The sequence below is a fragment of the Rhinopithecus bieti genome, unplaced genomic scaffold, assembly GCF_001698545.2.
Source record: "Rhinopithecus bieti isolate Rb0 unplaced genomic scaffold, ASM169854v2 scaffold_18644, whole genome shotgun sequence".
NCBI lineage: Eukaryota > Metazoa > Chordata > Mammalia > Primates > Cercopithecidae > Rhinopithecus > Rhinopithecus bieti.
The window spans coordinates 1415134-1425634 of record NW_016809656.1 but is presented as its reverse complement, the minus strand read 5'-3'; the positions used below and the strand labels follow the sequence as shown (position 1 = coordinate 1425634).

The 10501-nt window shown below is 41.2% G+C and overlaps 1 pseudogene; it reads left to right on the top strand.

The window, feature by feature from the left end:
- The window catches only part of LOC108540751 (protein RCC2 pseudogene), a 19305-nt pseudogene extending 10371 nt beyond the window's left edge, over window positions 1-8934 (top strand).
- The last annotated feature ends 1567 nt before the right edge of the window (window positions 8935-10501 follow it).

Here is a 10501-nt window from a genome sequence, read left to right as displayed (position 1 = left end):
AAAAAAAAAAAAAAAAAAAAAAAAAAAAAAAAAAAAAAAAAAAAAAAAAATGTAATCTTTCAAAATGTCATCTCCCAAAAGTGATGAATATTGGAGTTTGTTTTAATGTCATGTTATTTTATTGGCCACATTGGTATAGTCAGAAATGTCCAAATATTTGAATTGGTTTTACCTTTGTGTTAATTTTATTGATTATATTGTTTAGTATAGTCAGAAAGTCCTGAGACATCATTAAAGAGATTCTTTATTAGAAATAAATGTGTGGCCGGGCGCGGTGGCTCAAGCCTGTAATCCCAGCACTTTGGGAGGCCGAGACGGGTGGATCGCGAGGTCAGGAGATCGAGACCAACCTAGCTAACACGGCGAAACCCCGTCTCTACTAAAAAATACAAAAAAACTAGCCGGGCGAGTTGGCGGGCGCCTGTAGTCCCAGCTACCCGGGAGGCTGTGGCAGGAGAATGGCGTAAACCCGGGAGGCGGAGCTTGCAGTGAGCTGAGATCCGGCCACTGCACTCCAGCCTGGGCGACAGAGCGAGACTCCGTCTCAAAACAAAAAAAAAGAAAGAAAGAAATGTGTATGCTAAAGCTTAAATAAACATATTACTTTACTTTTTACAATACAGTATACTTTGAAAAATTTTAGAAATAAATTTAAGCAATTAATTACATAATGCCTTACTACTGAGTATTACATTTGGAGTTAGATACATGCTGAGACTCCATCTATAGAATATAAGGACCAAACAATAAAACCAATCTGAGATAAGAAGAAGAAGAATAAGGAAGAGGAAAGGGGAGTGTTATGGACTCAATGCATCACCCAAAATTTGTGAGTTGAAGCCCTAATCTCTAATGCAATTGTATTTGGAGGTGGGGCCTCTGGGTGGGTAATTAGGCTTAGATGAAGTTATGGCATGATAAGACCAGTGTTGTTATGAGAAGAGGAAGAAACCAGTGCTCTCTCTCCCTCTCTGCCATATGAGGACACAGAGAGAAGGCAGTCGTCTACAAGCCAGGTAAGAGACTCCAGCAGACACTGAATGTGCCAGTGTCTTGATCTTAGGCTTCCTGACCTCTAGAACTGTGAGAGAAATATTTGTTATTTAAGCCACCCAGTCTACAGCATTTTGCTATAGTAGCCCAAGAAGACTAAAACACAAAGGGAGAGGGGAGGGGCAAAAGAGGAGGAGGAAGAGGAGGAAAAGAAAGAAAATCTTGGTAAAATTCACTGTTAGACTGTAGGTTGAGATAAATTGATTAACTGATATTTTTGCTTTTCAACTGATGATATCAGTATTGTGTCAAGAAAGTCAAAATCAGTTTCCATCAAATCATCTGTACATAAAATACTGCTGTTTAACAGATAATAATAATTATTTATATAATATAAAGTACACTATTTGTTCATTTATAATTCAGTACATTATGTACTGTTGACAACTCTTATTCTACAGATATAATGCACAATAAGATGAGTGAACAATGATGTAGCAACATATCTCTGTCAATGGCAGAATGCACACACTGAAATGTATTGGTCAAAAGTCTGCCCCTGAGGTAAATGCACATGTAACTGTAATTCTTATAAACATCCTTATGATCTGAGAAGTGAATCTATACTGTCTTGCCTTATGGACCTCTCACATATTCCTACTGTTAATCAATGATTCCTGATTACTGTGATCCCCAAAACTGCAACTTCCTTTACCTCTAAAAGAGGGTTAATATTCACTATTTCATAGGATTTTTAAGGATTAAATATGTCTTGCATATAAGGCACTTAGCATGATGTCTAACACCAAGTAAACACTTCCTATATGACAGAAAGTTATTATTTAGCTATTTCCATATTTAATGTCTAAAATGGATTTAGCTGTACATTTTCTAAGGTATTAGATATTTGAAATCTCATTAGTCAGTGTAATGAAGCAAAAAACATAACCAATGTAAACAAGGAATAAGCATATTTTAAACCCATAGCTAGATGTTTGGCGGATAGAGTTGTACTTTGTTTAATACACTGTTACATTTCTTGTGAATCTTAGAGATGCCCTATCAAACACAGAAATAGTATCAGGAACTCAACATTCATTGATGAATTATAACTCCTCTTAAAATTTATAGTCAAATGTTTATTTTGCTTTATTATTCTAATTCAGCCTTTTAATGAACAATTTTTAATTTCCCTATAGTAAAATTTTATGATGAACTCCGTAAGACAGAAGAGTATATACGGAAAATTCATTTACACTTAGCTTGTTAACAGTTCAAGTATGAAAGAGGGATTCATATATTTGAATTTATTTTCTAAGGGAATCTCTTCAAATTCAAGTATATTTCCATAAATCTGTTATGTTAGTCCTCTCATAAGAATGCCTTCCAAAAGTATAATGTCTGCATAATTTTAATCATTGGCATTGACTTTCTTCTAGTAACGCAATGGTAAAATGATTCTCTACTAATTTTCTCAGATTCCGGACAATTCAATACAATGAAATTGTAACTCATCTTTTAGAACTCTAAATCTTAAAAGACTAAACCCAATTTCCAAAAGTTTTAACTTAATATCACAGTAAGCATTGGAAGAAAAGTTGTATTATTGAAGTTTCAAAGCTGGTCAATTTGGTTTTCATATTTTTAAATATTAGAACAGGTTTAGATTGTAAAAAAAAATTGTAACAGTTTTCCCTATTATAAACAACTTATATTAGTGTAGTACATTTATTACAATTAAGAAACCAGCTTTGTTACATTATTATTAAAGTCTATACATTATTCAGGTATCCTTAGTTTTACCTACTGTCTTTTTTCTCTTCCAGGATCCCATCCAGGGTGCCTTCACTACATTGAGTTGCCTTTTCTCTTCAGGTTCCTCTTGGCTATAACACTTCGTATTTAATATTTTTGACTGATTTTCCAGTAGTTTTTTAAAAATTTATTCCTTAAATTAGTCTTTCCTTTGGAATATTAGAGTTTATAGCAGTAGAGATACATTAGTATTGTTAGGAGGACTGGTGGACTCAGATCTATATTGATCTTGTCTTTGAAGATCAAACCTATTAAATCTCAAATTTGTTTTGTACTAGAGCATTCTTCACACACACACTTGTGTCACTGAGAATTAATTGATCTTCTTACTATTAAATGCAAGTTAGCTCAGATACTGTGCATGCAAATGATTTTTTCTTATAACTTTTGCTGTCTCTGGCAAAGAAATAAACTAGAATTTATTTCTAAATCATCCATGAGTATAGATACAACATTCTCTTACAATGCACTGGTACTTGTTTTGGGATCTTAATATGACTAAACATATAATAACATCCTATTGAATCTGTTGCAGTTCTTAGTGGTGAAAACTGAGGAATGAAAACATTTATTTTTTTTTAAAGGCCAGTCAAGAATATGCCCTTTCATTGAATTTGTTCTGCAGAGCAGATATCAGAAAGAGGGCTTAATTTTAAATGAGTGGCATAAAAATTCACCATGAAATTATTTTTGCAAATATGTGCATCAATAGAAAACCACAAATCTGTTAAAAGTAATTTTATATGGAACTTTCTAATAAAATATGAGGGTATTTAATTAAAAAAATTCTCTAATGGCTGAAAGAATCAAGGAAGTACTCAAAACGACCTAAATTTTTCCCTTAATTAAGATAGTACACTGAAAATTTTAGCTTAAAGTTTGATAGAAAAATAAAATCAGAAATTACTGCGAAACAGCATCACACCCAAGAAGGTCCAACATCCAGAGGAAAAAAAAATCCATTAGGATCATATCAAATATAACGACAATAAAATAAAACTGTTGAAAAGATAGAGATACTTGAACAAAATTTAAAAGTAATTTTAAGAAGATTAAAGTACAAAACACACACAGACAGAAATTCAAACTTCTTTTTAAAAAAGAAAGTTTTAATTGTTGATCTCTCTCTAAACTTCTGTAACAAATATCTCTGTATTATTTTAAATACTGATGGCAGTGGTGTCTCCAGATGGCCTGCTGCTGCCATCACAGCAGGTGCAGCAGGGAGGCCAGGGCTGCATGCTCCATGGAACCAGCAGGAGCTGGGGACAAGCAGGAGCCCCACCTCTTCCAAGCTGGGGTGGAAGCAGCTCCCCAGGTGCTGGGTGCTGCTGCAGCCACCCAAACCCTGGCTGCACATCCAGGCCTTGCAATCCACAGGGCAGGCAGAAGCCCCACCCTTCTGAGCAGGGCTACAGCCACCCAAGTTGTGGCTGCAGATCCAAACAGTCCAGTGCTACTGGGGGACCAAGAGCAGGCAGAACCCTGCCCTCACTGGGCAGCTGCAGTCACGCAAACCATGGCTGCAGACTTCAGCTTCCTGCTCCACAGAGCAAACAGGAGCCAGGGCTGCCCCCACTCACCCCTGCTTTTGCAGGCTCAGAAATGCTTGCTCAAGAGCATGCTCTAATCTAGGAGCAAAGTCTGGTGAACCTTGGCACCATAAAGGCAGCAGGAACCATATTCCTAGGCAGAAGGGGGAGGGTCCCCAGTGAGGCCCCACTTTCAGGCCAAGGAGGGTCTGAAGGCTGGGGGCAGGCTGCTAGTCCCACGACCAGAGTGGGAACTTGTGGTGCCTTTGCCACCAGTCCATTGCCTTCCATGGACCAATCGGTATGCACTTCCTCCCCATCAGAGGCCCATAAAAGCCCCAGGCTCAGCCAGAGCTCAGCAGATGACAGGAGGACCAGCTACAGAGAGGAGCTACCCTCCCTGCTGAGAGCTTCAGAGACCTGCAGAGATGTCAGGACTACTAGCTACAGAGAAGAGCAACCCACTCCAGGGCCTCCTCTCTGCTAGAAGCTGGGAAGGCATTGGAATGATCAGCAGCAGAGAGGAGCCACCCTCTCCAGAGCTTCCTCTTTGTGGAGACCTGCAAACATCTGGACAACCTGACTGCAGAAAGGAGTCATCCTCTCCAGGCCTCCTCTCTGCTGAGAGCTGCAGATGTCAAGATGACCTGCCTACAGAGAAGAGCTAACTACTGTGGGTCTCCTCCTAGCTCTTCTAACACTCAATAAATCTTCTCTTTATCTTGCTCACCCTCCACTTGTCTGCATATCTCATTTTTCCTGGATGCAGGACAAGAATTTGGGCAGAGGTGCCACTGGCCACAGAGGTTTGTGGCCGGAAAAGTGACACCCCAAAGATTCCATGATAATAGCACTTTTTTTTTCTTTCTTTCTTTCTTTTTTTTTTGTTTTTAAAGACGGAGTCTCACTCTGTCACCCAGGAGGCTGGAGAGCAATGGTGCAATCTTGGCTCACTGCAATCTCTGCGTCCTAGGTTCAAGTGATTCTCCTGCCTCAGCCTTCCAAGTAACTGGGATTATAGGTGCCCACCACCATGCCCAGTTAATTTTTGTATTTTTAGTAGAGATGGGGCTTCACTATGTTGGCAAGGCTGGTCTCGAACTCCTGACCTCAGGTGATCCACCCACCTCAGCCTCCCAAAGTGCTGGGATTACATGCGTGAGAACAATATCACTTTAACAAGCCAATATTATTTTAATTCCAAACTAGTATGACTCCAATTACAAAACTAAAATATAATGGTATAAAAATAAAACTACTAATCTCATCAGTTAGCCAAATATCAAGTAAAATATTAGTAAACTGAATATAATAATTTATGAAAATAATATCATTCTAAAACTCTCACAGACAATTGTCATAGCAGTAGCAGCCAACTCCTTTGGCACACTTGTCTTCTATTCTGGTAACTTCACACAGTCAATAGCTCAAATCTCCACTTAGAATGCAAAGCTTCTCTACCAGCCTCCCTGGCTTCCACCTTTAGGAATCTTTGATTCATAAGAGAAGGCGTAAGCATACAAATTTCACTTTGTTGTGGGAGAAGGAGAAAGAGATTTCAAATTGTAAAACCTAAAGTGGCTAAACTCCTGAAAGAAAGTCTCTTTGTTCAGTGTCATCAGAATATTGTTTATTTTCTTTCATATCTGTGCCCGGCCAGCTTCATTGGACTCACACCTGCAAGCAGAATGTTGATGAAATTTGTGCATTTTTCAATCTGAAAGGCTCTGAACTCTACTGGAGACTTACTGAATTGCTAATACAATACAATGAGTTTATTTTCTTTCTGCTTAAACTTTTTTTTTTTTTTTTTTTTTTTTTTTTTGAGACGGAGTCTCGCTCTGTCACCCAGGCTGGAGTGCAGTGGCCGGATCTCAGCTCACTGCAAGCTCCGCCTCCTGGGTTTACGCCATTCTCCTGCCTCAGCCTTCCGAGTAGCTGGGACTACAGGCGCCCACCACCACGCTCGGCTAGTTTTTTTTGTATTTTTTTAGTAGAGACAGGGTTTCACCGTGTTAGCCACGATGGTCTCAATCTCCTGACCTCGTGATCCGCCCGTCTCGGCCTCCCAAAGTGCTGGGATTACAGGCTTGAGCCACCGCGCCCGGCCTCTGCTTAAACTTTTCAAAAGTGGATCTGCTATTTGCAAGGAAGAATTGTGACTGAGATGAGCTGTTTATAATAGTAATTCAAATATCTTAAAATGGTAGGCAATTCATCAATAGATTTATTTCATCAACAAATTAAGAGAAAACACATATGATTACAATGACAATACCAAAATGACAGTTGATTATGCTGAAAATATGCGTAGTAAACACCTAAGCAAAATAGCAGTAGACTTTTTCACCAAAAGGTTAATGACAATCCTGTTCAAACTCTCTATATATTATATAAATGGAAACTACTATATAGCTGTAAAACCAGCAGTACATCTGGATATATATGTAAAGACATAGAGAGTAGAATTTTTCATACTGACAAAAATTGCAAAGTGAATATCCTTCAATGAGAGAATGGTTAAATAAACAATGACCTATCTCAAAAATGCAACATTATTAAGCTATTTAAATGAATGATTATTCCAAATGATTTGTAGTAATTCCATCAGGTGTTATTGAGTGAAAATAGAAAGATACAGGGCAAAGTGTGAAATATCTTCACGTTTAAAAAAAAATCAAAATATAACCAAAATATTCCATATATATGTATACCATATAAATACATACAAACATGTAGAGAGTTACATAACTCCAAAGAAGAAAAGGAAGGAACAAACCTCGGTTCTTTAGCATGGGTTAGAGCTTGGTCATGGGCTGGGGAGAAGCTAAGGAAGGAAAGACAAGGGTTTTTATTGGAATAGGTGGGAGATTTGGGGGGAGGTAAGAAAAAAATTTTTAAGGGAAAAAAAGAAACAGAGATACAGAAAATACAAAAATAAAAGAAAGATGACATCAATACGTAAAGCAGCATGTATATAATTCCTTTCATGTAATTTGCAAGCATCGTATATGTAGGTTTCTTCAAAGCATAAATACATGGAGGTAAATATTGTGAGCAGCTCCCTAAGTGATGACTATGTGCCTTTGGGATGGAACATGATAGGAGAGCATGATCAGATCATTGCTGTTTGTTTTCAGTTGTTTTCATTGTTAGCCTTTTAAATGTTTGACATTTAAATTACATATATCCTTTCGAGAAAATGAATACAAAGTAGTTTAGATTTCTCCCTCCAGCCATGACCGTATCCAGGAAGAAGGCCAGGGCTGCAGCCTGGCAGGAGCCTCCCTCGGGCAACAGCTCTGCCTGCGCTGGGCGCAGGAAATGAAGCAGGCTCCTCAAGCAGAAGGCGCAAGCGGCGGAAGCACTGCAACAGCAGCGGCTGCAAGGACAGCAGCAAAGACCTTACGGAAAGTCTGGAGCTCCACTGGGACCCCGATGGGGACAGGATCAGGCACGCGGCAAGACCAGCAGTGGCGGGCAAGGCGCAGCAGCGTGACCGTGGTCATTATTCAGCCTAAGTACACCAAGAAACACGTCAAACTTGAAGGGTCGAAGTACAACAGGCAACTTTTGATTTTGAGGGCAGCCAACTGGGACTTGATTGGTTGAAAGGAAGTGCCTAAATAGCAAAAGTTGCTTACGGCAATCTCGGTCATAATTTGAGGGGCCTCAGATATATGGGTACCTGGTAGGGTCCAGGTGTGGACAGTGGTTTCTGATCAGCATGCTGCTCACAGCCTCCTCATTACCATGCAAGAGAAGCCGTGGAACTGCCATGGACAAGAGAAGGGGCATCTGGGACATGACAACACCAAGAGAGTAGAAGCCCCCAAACTCATCAAAGGTCTCAGCCATGAAGTGATCCTGCCAGCAGCATGTGGGCAGAACCACACACTGACCTTGACAGAAACCAGCTCCTTGTTCACATTTGGGGAGAACAAGATGGCTTAGCTGGGCCTTGGCAACCAGACTTATGCTGTCCACAGCTCGGCACAGACAAAGTACAAAGGCCAGCCCATTATCAAAATGGCCTGTGGAACTGAATTCAGTGTGATAATGGACTGCAAAGGAAACCTCTGTTCCTTTGGGTGCCCTGAATATGGTCAGCTGGGACACAATTGGATGGGAAGTTCATCCCCCTGATGCAGCCATTAGAGTATGACTGCAAACTGGTGTCCCTGTGATTGGTTGTCTTCATCCAGAAACCAAAAGATGGGCAGATTCTGCATGTACCAAACAGTTGAATGAGACACAGCCTGTGGCACTAACCACACGCTGGTTCTGGACTCCCAGAAGCAAGCCTTCTCAGGGCTTCATTGGCTATGGCTGTCTGGGCCATGTAGAGCAGAAAGTTGAGACTGTTGCCCCTCACCAGGTGAAGCTATTTGACTTCCCTGGGCATGGGGTGCCCCAGATCTATGCTGGTTATGATGGCTACACCTGCTCCTTTGCTGACAGTGAAGTGGGTGGTCTGTTTTTCTGAGGGGCCAACACTTCCTGTGAGTCTACCATGTACCCAAAAGCAGGGCAGAACCTCTGTGTCTGGAGAATCTGAAGCCTAGCTTGTCAGAAGAGCAGCATCATTGCATAACAGCATCGCCAGCTGGGGCTTTGTTGTCAACATTCAGGCAACTGGCCTACAGGGACCAGAAACCAAAGTCTTTATAGTCCCCTGTCCAGCCAGAGCCTGTCACAGCAGTTGCCAGTTAGACATTGATCAGCCAGCCGTCAAGTGCATTCTCTGGTCCTTACAAGAAGGATCAGCCCTTTATCTAACAGCCTTTATTGCCTTTAAGCTTCAGTCTTTCTTTCTCTCCCCCGACCCAGACACTGACTAGTACTGGCCAGTCTCTTTCTGAGACTGGGAGTAGTGCTCTTCACTCAGCTGTCTTTAGTCTCCTTTGCTTGGCTGTGGTACCACATAGTTAGGATTATTGAAGAGTCCCCTTCCCCGCTTGTCAGCACTGATGCTGTGACCACTACCTGTGTCCCAGTCAAGTGCCCTGTGCTGGAGCTTGGCACAGTGTGTGCTGTGCAGCATTAGTTACAAGGTGCTCTTTCCGGAACCCTCCCCTCACTTGAGCTCAAGAGAGGCAACAGCTCTGGCTGGAGGGTCCTTGTTTCCAGAGGATTTGGACCCGTTTGGGTGCTTTACAATAATTAATTAGTTCAGTGGTGCTTTTTGGGGAGTTGGGAATAGAAATTAAGTGTGAGACTTGGGTGGATGGGCAAGTTAAATATTGGTCTTTTCAAGTTATTTATTGCTTTTTTGTTACCACTTGTCGTTGTCTTCATGTTAAAATGCCAAAAACAACTTGGTGGTTGCTTTTTTCCCTGTTTCCCACCCAGTCACTCCTTATGGTGACTTCTTCCCTTGTAGGGGACTTAGCAGTATCTGTCTGGGCCAGTCCCAGGGCCTTGTGGCAGGAAACCAGCCTGCATCTCTCCAAGACTTAATCTGACTTTGTACTCATCTCTATTGTCCTGTGTTCAATCAGGAGTCCATGGGAGAAGCTTCTGCAACTTCAGAGCTTTGCTAAACTAACCTAATTTGTCCAAATCACCACAAAACCACCATCTCTGACTCAAGCTTCCATGTGAAGGCCTAATTGGTTTTCCTGAATATATCTCTTTCCTGCAACGTGGCTCAGGGATCTGTGTTTCTTGTACCCCGGAGGTCTCCTTTGTTATGTGGTCACCAAGAAAGTTGAGGAGGCAGCACCAAGCACTCAGCCTTTGCAGGAGCTGACCCTGGGTGGGGCTGGGCTTAGAGCTTCCAGTGGACTCATGGAAAGCTCGCAGCTAGCCTTTTCTGTAACCCTTGCCCAGGACTGGACAGGAAAAGAATATTTCAAGTGAAGACCGGCTCGCCCCCGTCCCACTCCTTTTGGCTGATATTTCCAAATCAACTTCCTAATGTGTTAAATCCCTTAGAACAAGGAGGTGGGGGTGGGGGAAGGGGTGGCATGCCCTCTTAAAGAAAGGTATACAGTGGCTCTGCTGGGAATATGGCATGGTGCTGACCCCATGAGCATTTGACTGATCTTCTAGTCAGGAAAGAGAATTTGAAAGAGGCTTGGAGTGAAGGGGAATTGAAGACAGGGTTGTGATTTGGTCTAAGGCGCCGGGTTTAATGGTGTAATTTTCATATATATATA